We start from the raw sequence: 14,311 nt of genomic DNA on the forward strand, positions 1-14,311 counted from the left end.
ATAAATCTGGCAAGTCCTGGGGGATAGTGGTTACATAAATGTGCCCAAGTGGCCATTAAATCTACATCATTCAACAGATAAATGACAGAATTACGAAATAGTGTATATATTATTTTTGTTTTTGTTCACGTTGAGAGACAGTTTGTTTGGATCCATTCTATGAAATGACTTTAGTTCTCCACATTCTAGACGGGCTGTAGGGTTTCGATATGAAAATATATGTTGGCATAATCGGTAAGCAAAAGAAAGGACAAGAAGTTTGATGAGCTTTTGATATCATTAATTATATAAAGGATGAATTCTGACACACTTCTTGTCTGTCACTTCTTTTTTTCTTCTTTTTTTTTGACGTTCTTTGACGTTCGCGTCGTTTGCAGTTACAGTCTAAGTTCAAATGGTGAACACGTCGCTCTACTAGGGACTGGAATGCGTTATAAGCCTTTGACAAAATACGAATTGGGCTGTACATTGTGCAATGAATACAGTTCTGCATTTCCCAATATCTTTCTTTAATACATGAAAGCACCCCCGTGACGCTGCCCAAAAACACAAATGCAAATAAATGCATCAAAACAATTTCTTTCTGTCATGTTTACATTTTACCTAACTTTTTTGATATTTTACAACTATGCAAGAAATTGCAGTAAACTGTGCAATGAGTAATCAAATATTGTTTAAAATGTCCGTTGTTTTGTTTGGGCTCTAATTACATCCGCTCAGGCTGAATAAAAACCAAATAAATAAAAAACTAAAGTAAAATCGCTTGTCTTTTATCCTACCGCTGACTTTACATGACTATCTTGATAAGTGCATATGTCGCAGCCATTTCCCTACCCAATAGATAGGTTGGAGGTGGTAAGATTGAATCATTGTAATTGGGTCACCCTTAGGTGTGCCGGCTCAAGACCAGAAATACAACCAAAAAAATTGTCAAGGGGAATCAGGATTTCGCACATAATCAGCGAAAGTTTGCAGTCTGAAGAGGCTCACTCCCCGCCCTTCCACTACAACACAGTCAGATAATCAGTGCTAGCTGGAAAGTCGTTAGCGGGTCATTTTCCGAATTAACAATGTGGTGGCTGACGCGGCACATACAAAGACTTCGTGCGTGACGAGAAAAACGGCCGATGGGACGATGGAATGTGAATGTCTCATCCCTATACGGGGTACCCCTGAGGAATCAGCCATCGAAAGACACAACTACATTCATGTCGGCAGCCAGGAACTTTCTGGCACTAGAATCGGGATCTCATCGGATCTCATTGACTACAACTCATGATTATACGCTATGTACAAAGAAAATGAGTGCATTTTGCCATCCCTCAGTAAGGCTAGATGGCGAAGTTATACGTCACCGTCTTATAAGTTTTAATTCACAGAGTTATGTGCTAACCCATCCGTGCTAACTCTGCTACCATAATCATTATGGCACATTACGCGCGTGAACAGTACATGTACGAACATGCGCACCGTCGCGTGTGTGTCCCCATGACATTTACATCAAGACCTTTTTAAGCTATACATACGTGACTGGTTTAACACAAATCTTAAACTGTTTATTCTAAAACCTAAATCTTAAGTCGTATTTGAAGCATGTTGCTATAGAAAAGGGTATTCAAACAGACAGCTCTATTTCAGCGCCAGGGATTTCAGGTGCTTTAGAGTAGCCTCACACTGTTCCGAAATTGACACAAGACACACGAATTGACATACGAACATGGAACTTTCAACATCGCACGAAGCTGACCGCGAACCTTGTTAACAGCCAATCAACAGCCGAAGCAAATGCGATACCTACATAAAGTCACACGATGACACCCGAACCACACCAGAATACACGAGATGTGAATCTTTATCCTAACATGAACCTTTGCAAGATCTTCGGGCTATTCTTTGGCTTGCCAAAGATTTAGCCGCCGCTTACGAAGTTGCTGCCAGATCCTAAGAAACTCCATCAGCGATCATACGATGGCATTAAGATGACCTAACGAATGACCCCAGATTTATTCGACCAGAGCCAAATTTGAAAATTTCCTTTATCGTGTGTCCATCTTCCGTCGATTTTGGGACAGTGTGACGCCATGACACCGATAGGGATACGATCCAAGGCCTATATGCAACCACCTCCAATATCATAGTTTATTACAGTTCTAGTCAATGTGCGATATAGTCCGTGTCAATGCCAAGATTTGTCCCTTTGTAAAGATCGCATTCCAAAGATTTCAGGGAGGGATTACCTCCCCGACTCCTTTCAGGGAAGTCTGCTAATATATCTTTGTGAACAACCCCTTTAATATGGCACAGTGCATACACCCAAGACCAAACACAATTGAGGAATGGACAAGATACATACTTAAAAGACAAGAGGTATCTTGCGGTGCCCGGGGTCTGACGTCATTCGGGTGGCTAGTCAAAACAAGGCCGGTGTGCAGCTGAATGTAGGACTAGCCTTTCAACCAGCCACTCTTATTTCAATTTGGCCAGGGTCAGCCGATAGGGCGACTTTTAAACACCAGGGCACCCGTGTCATCACGAAGAGGCGGTCATGTTACGTGTAATTGCATATGACACTGGCCGTCGCCAAATAAGCAGGATTCGTGTTGAATGTCGCAGATCTTCACGCACGGTCCAATCGATGAGACGATGGCACAATGTTTGCAATACTTATCGGAGGGCTGCCTGTTCCCATTTATCACATGGCATTAGGGTGATCTACAAACTTCCTCCATATCTTCGTCGGTCATCAGGAACAAAAAGGGCACTGAAAAGGCCACTAACCTGTATGACGATTGTGTCGGTCAGGCACAGGGACAAAATTAAGGCTTATTCACAAAACTTAGTGCCTTTTCCCTCTGAAATATTCTCAGTGCTATAGCAGTTAACATCAGTGTTGGAAAATCGTAGAGGAAATAACACACATACACACACACACACACACACACACACACACACATATATATATATATATATATATATATATATATATATATAGATAGATATATATATATATATATAGATATAGATATAGATATATACACTTCCATCTCATCCTCACTTAAGCTAAACTTTTTAATGTGAATGTGAATTGCAATGTGTAATGGTGCATTTTTGCGTGATCGAACAGGAATACGAGACAAACGTGAAAATGACATTGGTTATGACGTTTGCATTGTTTCTCATTAGAGATATTTTATTCATATTCTCTTCTTGGTATGGGTGAGTAAGAGGGGACGGCACACTTGGCTGATCTTGGTGTAGTTGTCACACCCTTTCACATGACGATCTGAAACTGGTGTGATTAGCATGCACTATGTGGCTCGATCTGTCCCGTTGGGTTCTTTTTTGAATCATTTGGTGAGAGCTTTACCGCCATTTGAGGTCTTCGCTGCGTAGAGTGAGAGAGGGAGGGAGAGGGAGAAGCTGTTATACCAATTCTCTGTAAATGTCACGTTCGTGGATGCTGTATCTTTCGAACCACGAAATGTTGAAGCGAAGAAAACAAAATGTGCCTTCACAACTTCACAAAGTCTGTAAATTTGAGAGTAGTCAATATCCTTCGGCATTCAAATCGTGTTTACATGGGTTGAGGGACACTTTGAATTCACCCCGAAGATCTAAAGAAATATCTAAAGGAAAATCAATGTTTAAGGGCAAATCGAGCTAACATGCAGAAGAGAACTTGTATCTTGTCTTGCCTTTCCTATGAAGACCATCCAGGACCACGTGTCTGCATTAATACTATAGTTAACAACGTGTCATCGATATCCCACCTACCATTTTGTTCACTAATTAAACAAAATCAAGCAAAAGACTCGATTCACCACACACAATCGAATGTGCTTGTATATATCGCATACCAGTGCATGTCAGGGGCGTCAATCCCCCCCCCCCCCCCATGAAATTGTTGGGGGCAAACATACCCCCCCCCCCTCCATAATTCCGAGATGTGCAAAAAGAATTTTAATACAGTTAGACTGCTGAAACATAAATGGCAAATTGTACGAAAACGTTGCATTTAGCTATTGATGCTAATCAAAATGTTTCATAATTTCGAAACATTTCACCGAAAAGTGTCCCACATCGTGTTATTTCAATAAAAATGCAAAAGGTACACAGTAAAGGCGCGCACATTAAAAAGAGGTGATAGATAACAGGATTTAGTCATTCACATTTACATTGAATATCTATTTCCCTTTGATTTTGTTTTTATTGAAAAGTGTAAAAAAACATTTGTTAAAAAAATGTGCACCAGATCTTTTGATTCTAATTCTATAAAAAATGCAAAAGGTCCTTGTGTCGGAGGGGAAAAGCCCTTACGACACCCTCTCCCCCTCAGTCCATAGATTTAGTATACTTTGGGGTTTGAAAATGTCCAAAAATCCCACATGAGATGTGCAACAGACCATTAAATTTCAGTTCCAATATCAGTTCTACCTCTATCAACTTGGTACTCGGTGAAGGAGCAAAAAGTGGTATATAGATGCCATGATTTAGGCATTCACAATTATCACGAACATTTGAATTCAGCAATTTTCCAAATATTTCATCAAAAGTGTGCACCTTATCGTTGAATTCTGTAAATGCAAAAGCTCCCTTGTGTTAGAGGGGGGCATAGCCTCTACCACACCCTCCCCCAATCCCCGTCGGTGTCTTCTCTCCCTTGCACATATGCTTTTTGCCCTCCCCTCACCCCCCCCCCCCCCATCCTGAAACGGATCGACGTCCCTGATGCGTGCTGTTGGTTTTCTCTTTAAAGTCAAAAGCAGCGCACGGGATATTGTACTAAGGTAACCGATTTTGCTCCTAACATCAACTTATTTTTACAACCGATGAGTGTTCGTCGTATCAGCTGTTTTTGCATGAAGTTTCAGCTCATTTATTGTGAAATCTAGGTGTTCAGTGAATTTGCCTTCAACTTTTGTTTTGCCTTTAAATGATGATTGCAGACCGGGGAAGAAGTTAGCCTGAGTGAAAAAGAGTAAAATTTCATGACAGCGAAGACAATTTTATCAAAATCAAATTGTGAAGTTTCGCCAATTTCTACGAAACAGTTCTTGTACTATCAATATGACCACGCAAAGAGAATTGATGATGTCATCGGCCTCACAATAGCCATATAATATGTGCTCAAAATTTTGAAATTTCCAGGATTTTTTTGGTTATTGTTATGGAGGGGTTCTGTTGTTTTTTTTTTTTTTCAACGGAATTATGTCCTGGTTTCATATCAAACCCCTGGACTTCAGAGGGTGGGTATTGGTTTCCCTTTTCCCGCCATATTCTAGCCATTGTTCCTGTTCGTCATTCTCAAAATCGTGTTTGTGCTTGATACCTGAATGACACTTCCCATCCAAACGGTGAAATGAAAATGAATAACGCGAAATGTCTCACAGCATGCCGCGAATATATTGCGTTCCAGTTAACCGCGAGAATAAACTACGAAGAGACACTCGGGGAGAATTTTCGTTTTCTTACTTTCCCCCAGTGACTCCGACATATGAATTATACAGTATTCTCGACTATCTCCCTGTCATGACGATTGTGCATGTTCCACAGAGCTACCTTCTACCGTCTTCAGAAGAACATCCACATGATTAATCAACGATTTTAAATCTTCCTTGGCAGTTATCAAGCAGCCGAAATGATGAGATTATTATAGGAGTCTTTATTCGCGCCGAGGCTCTAAATGAAACAAAATGAGAGAGACGTCCTTGGGCTACGGTAATGCCTTGGTCCGTCCTTCCCACATCATTGTTCACATACAGTAGAAAAAGAGAAAAAGAGATGTTAAACACAGACGAGTAGAAAGACATGGCGACAAATGCATATTCAGACTCAGGGAGGAATAGAAAAACCCGAAATTGTGGACAACTCCCCTTTCGATTTAATGGAATTCCACTAGATGCATGTTTGTATAAAAAGATACCAACGTTAAAGTTTGTATCGAAAGTTAAAACAAAAGCGAATGAAAAGAAACAACAATCAAAAACACTTCGGTCTTTACGCATCCGAAAGGGGAATTGAATAACCTGGAAAGATACTCTGCTCTTTCGGTTTTCGAGAACGATTGATTGTGTACGATATAATTTTGCCGTAAGTTTAATCTGTTGAGAACGGCAACCTATATATTATAATAGTGACTGCTCGTGTTCTCTCCAGAGGGGGTTTTCGTGATACGTGGAGTCACGTATGTTGCTAACTGTTATCCATCTCACATGATATTTACACTCTACTCGCAAGCATTTCTCGAGCTCTGCACGGTATGCTAAGATCAAAATGTCACTAAGTGCTTCTCTGAGGCCTCACACTTTTATGTAGGCCTATAGAACGCTAAAAACAGATAGATGACGGAAAATCATGTTATCAAAAGTTGGTCAAATATGCAAGGCTCGACTAGAAATCAATAGTTTCCCTGTAACTGGTTTCCTAAAAAAAGAAATGGATCAAATTGCTGCTGTATTGTAGCAATGCTAACTCGCAATATAATGTAAGTATGTGTGCTAGTGTACGTGTCTGTCTTTCTGTGTGCAATATGCATGTGTGCGCTTGTGTTTATGTATGTATGTTGTTACGGCACTGGAGAAGTCATAATCTGTTATAATGACACGATATCCTTGTTAATAGTACTTGCCATCTATTGCTTGTCGCCTAGGGTGATTTATGAGGCGTCGGTTTGGTTGGTACAGTGATCTGGTGAAAGGGTAGGCATGGTGCAGCAATTGCTCTCCTCTGTATTAATTAATTGAAAGCAAATCATTTGAAGCGTTCGGCCCCGGACATACTGGGTGACCGTGTATAAACATGCGTTAATGAACAAAATGAAAAAAATTGTGTTTGTGCACGCATGTGTGTGTATGTGTGTGTGTGTGTGTGTGTGTGTGTGTGTGTGTGTTTGTGTGTGTGTTTGTGTGTTAATCCGTTTAGTTCAAATTATTATCTTTTTCCTCTTATAAAAATATGTGGGAATGCGGAGGGATAGCATGTCTGTCATTTCAGCCAAAAGAAAATTGAAGAACAAAATGATCGTTGAGAAATTGTGTAAAGGAACACGTAAAAGTGATGAAGAAAGGAGTTTTTTTTTCTTCTTTTTTTTTTCGTGATCACACCTGGGTCCATGTATGCTGACAAGAGTAGAGCAACCATCATAAATTTTCCCATAGTTCTGTATGTATTGTGTGAAAAACCGTGTGCACCACTTAAGCAGCAAATAATGATAACAAGAACGACAATGAAAATGATGATGATGATGATGATAATAATGATAATGATAATAATAATAATAGCAATAATAGTAATGATAATAATAACAAATGATAATGATGATCATTATCATTATTATTATCATAATTGTTATTGTCTCAATCGTCACAAGATATCTCTTGGAGATCAATATCACGTCAAGTTCCATCCTCGAACCTTAGACTTCTAGTACTTTCCTTAGGATTCGCGCTGTCCCCAGCAATGCTGCTTTTTGGAGCGTTTGCACTCGATCAGGCACACCCACATCGTCCAAGTGCCGTCGCAGCTGCTTTGGCGTTGTTCCGAGTGCTCCGACGACAATAGGGATCACCTTCGTTTTCGTATTCCACAGGCGGTGAAGTTCTCTGGCAAGGTCCTGGTACTTTTCTATCTTTTCCTTTTCCTTGTCGGCTACTCTGCTGTCTCTCGGTACCGCGACATCGACGATCATGCACATCTGTCGAGCCCTTTCTACGACGATGATATCCGGAGGCCTATGGTGGATGACATTGTCAGTTTGAACATCGAAATCCCACAGGATTTTAACTTGGTCATTTTCAGAAACTTTCTGTGGTTCGTGCATATACCGTTTCCTCTCACATGGTATTTTATGTTCTCTGCGAAGCTCCCAGTGAACGACTTGCGCCAGTTTGTCATGTCGTCTTTTGTACTCTTTCTGGGCCATGCAGTTTACCACAGCCACATACAATATGTTGCACTGTCTCGTCTCTTTCTCGGCATGTCCTGTATGCGACATCCACATATCTCTTCTGTACCTTGGCTTTTAGAGCATTTGTTGACAGTGCTTGCTCTTGGGCAGCGATGATCAGTCCTTATGTCTCCTTCTTCAGTTCTCCTTTCTTCACCCATAACCATGTGTCATTACTGCTGATGTTCTCCGTCTCTCTGCAGAACTGCCCGTGTAGCTGCTTTTCTCTCCACTTTGCGGATCTTTCTGTTCGTTTCTTGCTTTTGAAAGTAAGTTGATTAATGGCGTTTAGATTATTTCCACTTTCAACCAGAACGGCTCGAAGGAGTTTTTCCTCAGTGCTGTTTATGTAATTGTTGAGGCTGATTTGCTCCATTTCCACGCAATCTGATGCACTCACGAGTCCTCGGCCTCCTTCTTTCCTTGGCAGGTACAACCTGTCGACATCAGCACTCATCTGGTGGGTTTGTAGATCGAGAGCATCTTTCTTGTCTTCCGATCCATAGCAGCCAGTTCCGCCTTCGTCCATTCCACCACTCCTCCTGTGTATCTCAAAACTGCTACCGCCCAGGTGTTTAGAGCTGCGATCACGTGTCCACCATTTAAGTGTGATTTTAGTACACTTTTTACTCGTGAAAAGTACTCCTTCGTCACAGACACTTTGATAGCATTGTTCGAGACATCATCAGATTCCAACACACCGAGGTATTTGTAATTCTCTCCTTCCTCCAAACTCTGCAATATTCTTCCATCAGGAGGTGATATTTCTGCACTCTTCACTTGTCTCCCTCTCTTCATAACCAGGGTAGCGCACTTGTTGATGCCGAAGTCCATTCCGATGTCTTGGTTGACCAGACGAATCGTTTGAACTACTTACGATAGCTTGTCGCACTGCTTCTCGTCTTTGCAAAAGAGCTTAAGGTCGTCCTATTACTATTGTTATTATCACTATTGTTATTATTAAAAGTAAAAAAATGGTGTCATAATTTGATATGCTTCTTCTTGTTTGATGTCTCCGCATATTCATGGACCAAGGTGCACCGTGAAATCAAGACATGATTTAGCAACCTGCAGCTATAAGCTTCAAACATGCTAATGAATTTACCTACTATTCCATTGCCCTCTAAAGCCAGCCGGCAGTTTTCCGTTGCTTTAATGACTATTAGTGCCATATGAAGACGGTAATAGGTAGATCAATAGGTCATTTACAATTGGAGCTTGGAGTATGATGTTGATAATTTCGGCATAGTTATGATTCTCCGGCAATTTGAAAGAAGAGCAATGAAATCCGATGGACACTAGCAAAATAATTTATTTCGGAGTAGGACGGAGTGGTAGAGGAGTAGATGTTATAGGTGACCAACTTATATAGCTCTTAGTCGAAGAAGTGTGAGTGCGATTCCTGCAGGGGTTAGATTTTTCAAGTCTCGGATTTTTTTTTTTTTTTTTTTTTGGGGGGGGGGAATCATTTTGTTTTGTGTTTTTTGTTCTGTTTTGTTGTGTGTGTGTGTGTGTGTGTGTGTGTGTGTGTGTGTGTGTGTGTGTGTGTGTGTGTGTGTGTGTATGTGTGTGTATGTGTTGTGTGTGTGTGGGGGGTCGGGGGGGAGGGATTCGGGATTGCGGCGCCGAAGGAAAACGAAAGCTCTGAGGACCGAACGTCGCTGTTCCTTTATATCCAAGTTGTTGGGTTTTTTTTTTTTTTGTTATATTCAGAGTTGTTACGTGAATGTATGTCTCTCATTTACGTCTTGATGACAATCGAAGTTTTTCTTTATTCTCTACTTACAGAGCTGGACTGACGAGTTCTTGCAGTGGAATCCGGATGACTACGGGGGTATCGAGGTGCTAAGCCTTAAGCCATCGGATATCTGGTTACCCGACGTCGCACTTTACGAAAGGTAAACTCCCCCTTACGGCAAATCACGTGAACAGCGATATGACCAGGCCGTGTTTGAGTCCGCTCCCTCCCCCTCCCCCCCTCCCCATCCCTTTCCTCGCAGATACACTGCTGATGGAATTAGTGGCAGTGTCATCGTGTTCGGGGCATTTGTCAGTGGTTATTGGATTACCATATTAATGAACATTAGTACAGAGACAAGTGGATAGCTCGCTTTACCGACGCAATGAAGGGCTTTCGGTTCATATTCAATTTGCTTGACTTTTTTTTTCAACTGTAGATACCAGACAAAAAGGATATATTTCCGCAGTCTAAACAACGTATAATTTGAGCTCCTTTTAGACGACACAAAACATAATGAAATCAGTGGGCGAGAAATATGGGTTTTAACCTTAATCAACTGAATGATGGAAGTTAAAGTGCATTTTCACTCCATGATCACGTTGTTTTCACGATATAAGACAGTGATATCGAACAGAGGGAATTGAACGATGGAAGATATTTGAAATTGGACCATTATAGTATGAAATGATTATGAAAATTGTTGGCAAATAAGCATTATTTAGATGTAAATTACTGTCAACGTCCCACAGGTCTCCCTTTGACCTATTATAGACACAGCATTATAACACAACCTTCGTTGAAATTATATAAAAAATAAAGATCTGTATTCCTAGCCCCATTATTGTTGGCGTGCAAATAACTTAACAATGTTGACGTTGCAGTTGCTGAGGTATCGACGAAAACTATCATTTTAAATGTACGTGCGTGCATATCTATGACATCATTATATCAGGTCATAAACACATATAAAATCACCAGACACGTGTCCAATATCATTATTCGATGAAAACGTGAAATTTGAAGAAAAAAAAATCCATCACTTCCTCACTTCAAGTCTTATTCTGGTAGAATTTCTCTCAATTTGATCGATCGCCGATTTTTCATCTTATCTCATGAAGGCAACTATTATGGCATGCTGTTAGACTGCACTTTGCGACAGCCTTGGTTTGACTACTTTGAAACTTACAAGACTAGCTGAGCATAATGAAGTGCACACTGTCCAGGTGTCTTCGTAAGTTTGGTGTTGACGTTCTATTCGGGTTTTTTTCTTTTCTTTTTCTTTTCTGAAGGGGCAAAGCTTACTATCAAATTAAATAAGTTATTACATGTAGGCGTAAGCTTCAGTGAGTTGTCGAAGGAAGTAGTCTGGGGCAATGCTGACGTCATGGAGGGTTGTTTGTGAGTCGACTCGCGAGATGCCATCAACCACTGCTTGTAAGAAAACCATCTGATGCAGAGAGATGCTACGACTGTTTTGGGGGGAGCCTGAGAAAAAAAAACACCCAATTCATACCGGCTACCTTTCATCCGTTGGTCTTCGCGGCTTTCATGACGACCATCAAGTATATAGTCTCGGCTCCGTCAGAGGGAAATGGTATTTTTCTGCCGAACCAATATGATTATGCCCTGCTTGAGTAACCCTTGACATTATCACCACGGCGAGAGGAACCCAGCGGCACACTGACAGGGCCTTGTGAGCAAGATTAAAACATATTTCGTTTCGATTGACAACGCTTCCTGAAGATATCGAGAAGAGCGGGTACGGAATACACGCCGATATGACCAAGCAGTATACTCTCTGCTTACGACTGAGTCAAAGCTACCATTGGGAGAACTTCTTTTGCTGCAGCGCATGTTGCAACACGCCCAGAGTAGAGTAAAACAATCCATAGATTGGGAATAGGAACAAGCTCTGTTTTGTGAAGAAAGGCTGTTGAACAAAAAAAAGAATAATAAAATCCCACGAATTAGAAGTCGTGAATGGTTCTGTTACCTAATACCATGACAATAACGTATTACTTGTACTTTTTTCCTCTCCCACGGAAACAGCGAACTGAAATAAAAGAAAAAAAGAACTTTAATTTTTGTCGTACCTAGGTGAAAAGCTTTTCATTGCATACTTTATTATGACCTCTATAGTCTGAAGGTCTGAAAAGTCCCTTTGCAACTAAATTTGATATTTCTCCCCTGCAAGAAATCAACATAATTTCATCATAAATCATTCGGCCACTAATCATTTTTTTGCCGACGATCCTTCCATCGCTAAGAATTATGTTTGGCCACTCGAAGTAGACTACGGAAATCAAACAAGACAATATTTGGTTATCGAGCGGTCATGGGCGTTGTAGCAATTCAAGTAGACAAGTAAGCGAAGAGATGAAGTGATAAGAATGATAAAATTAGTGAAATCGGCAGTGTTTGTAGTAGTGTGGGTAGTAATGTAAGAATTTTCCGTTTTGATGTTAAGGGCAGGGAAGGAAAAAAAAGGGTACAGCAAATGAGAAGAGGACAAAAAGTGGATGGCGCTGGAGATGAAACGTAAGAATTTAATGGTATTATGAACTTTAGTAATGTTTGAAACAGTAACAATCTTTTCAATCAAATGTTAGCATTTCGGCCACTTGCACGATTTTATCCAGGCTTTCTTTCTGCTTTATGTTCAAGTTAGATAGGAGAGAATAGAAAGTTCCCGATATCTTCTTTTAATTTCTGTCTCTGTCGTCGAAACAATTAATTCGATGGCAACGTGTGCCCGGTGTACTTCCGGCCTGTTGAACACAACATGTGTATGATTTCCTCATTACGTGGCTGGTAGTATGGGGACGATATCAGGATCTCCAAAAAAAAAAAAAAAAAGATGTTTGTTGTCTACTGGACCATGGTAAGAGTCAATTTTAATGTGCCTCGAGTGTGAAACTCTCCCCGACAGTCACCCTGACAGTGTCACCGACGAAAAGAGAAGGAATCGGGCCAGAGAATCTCATCGCAGCAGCCAGAGTGCTGTAATCAGGGAGGTGAAGTGAAGGAAATTCGGATTTCCTGTAGCACACTTCGAAAATTACGCCCTGGCTGCATGCTTTCTAGATTTAGAAATGCAGTCTTCACGGGCCAGAGAAATGCAATCTGCGCGGCTATTTGAGTTTTTGGAGACTCCAAGTCTCTGCATTTCTATTTGGCTAAAGAACACACGGAGAAACTCAGACGCAATACCACCATTTTGCCTTTTTTCTCTCTCTCTTTCTCTTCTTCTCTTCCTCTCCACCTCCTGGTATTGTCCCCTCACCTCGTCCCCGTTTCCTTTCTTCTTGTAACGCAATAAGAAAAAAAAAATACCATTCTGTTCCACATTACGCTTAATCTTTATGGGCACTGGTATTACCTTGGCACCATCATCTCCATATTCCTAACTTACTATTAGCTATCCAAGGTCAGTTGCAAGGTGATTTTTCCCTTTTGACAAAATTGTCGCATATAGCTTGACTCCGAAAATATACAGCTTCTATCTTCATGACATCTGTATTTTCAGTGTAGGAAACGCTAGAGAAACCGTATTTCTACTGGGCTGTCTTAACGGCCAGCCCCTTGTTCCATGTCAACATACACTTCCCCAGAACTTGTTGATTGATCGAAAGTAATGCTTTTATCGAAGAGTGCAGCGGGCCGTTTCTTTCCGCGTATCGGTGGCAAAATCTCTCCTTTTCTTGCAAGGTGTGTATTTGTTACACCTACGGCCGAAATTTAATACTAGTTAAATTGGGCCCTGCGAGTCGCATTTCCTCCAAAGTGAAATTGATTAATGTTTGGATCGAGGATGAAATTTGCAAGTCAAGACGCGAATGTATCTTTCTAATGTCTGAATTCAACCTCCTTGCAAGTCCGTCTCTAACTCAGTCACATTCACACACAAAAAAAAAACGAAGAAAGGTGAAAGACAAAAACTTGAGATAAGATGTGTCCCATACATCAATAATGTCCTTTAAGAAAGTTGTAAACTATAATATACAGCTTAAATTCCAAATGTGTTCTCTAATACTCAATGAAGATGTTATAAGGAGAATAAGTCAATGACGTTATACCGCTGTATGGACTGATGTTAACGAGTTAGGAAAAAAGACCGACAAATTCGGATGAATCAATTGGCATAGGTCAGCCCCACCGGAGGAAATAAGCTTATCCCTCTATTTTTCTTTTGTATCATAAGTCACATCCTTCACTGATATTGCTGGCTTTCGCCTGAGTGTGGACTAGAATGAAGAAGGCAATTTGGGTTGAATGATTGTTTGGTTTGGTTTGATTTCGTGTTATTTTTGTATCACATCTCCGTACTTGACAACACATTAAAAATATGTTTTAAACTTTCATCGGGTTTTGTAGTACGTATTATCATTTTTTCAATTTGCAGTCAAATTCCACTTCATGTATTAGCTAAACTGAGCACCCCAACTACTCATGTCCATCACATCCACTCTAGATGGTCCCTCTCGCTCTATAAAGCCTTTCCACTAATTACAGATTGTATTATAACTTGCAGAGAAGCTGGCTTCAATTCACATTCTCGAATATTGACAAGTCTGCAAGCTGCTGTCGATTTGAATAAAACTCCCAATAAACTCTTGATAGCATTT

General features: G+C 40.6%; 1 pseudogene; it reads left to right on the forward strand.

Moving 5' to 3' along the window:
- LOC139726802 (neuronal acetylcholine receptor subunit alpha-10-like) overlaps positions 1–14,311 on the forward strand; it is an 87,250-nt pseudogene that overhangs the window by 49,036 nt on the left and 23,903 nt on the right.

This window comes from Diadema antillarum, unplaced genomic scaffold (genome assembly GCF_040938485.1).
Source record: "Diadema antillarum isolate AM-2024a unplaced genomic scaffold, OU_Dant_1.0 seq00000100_RagTag, whole genome shotgun sequence".
Classification (NCBI taxonomy): Eukaryota; Metazoa; Echinodermata; class Echinoidea; order Diadematoida; family Diadematidae; genus Diadema; species Diadema antillarum.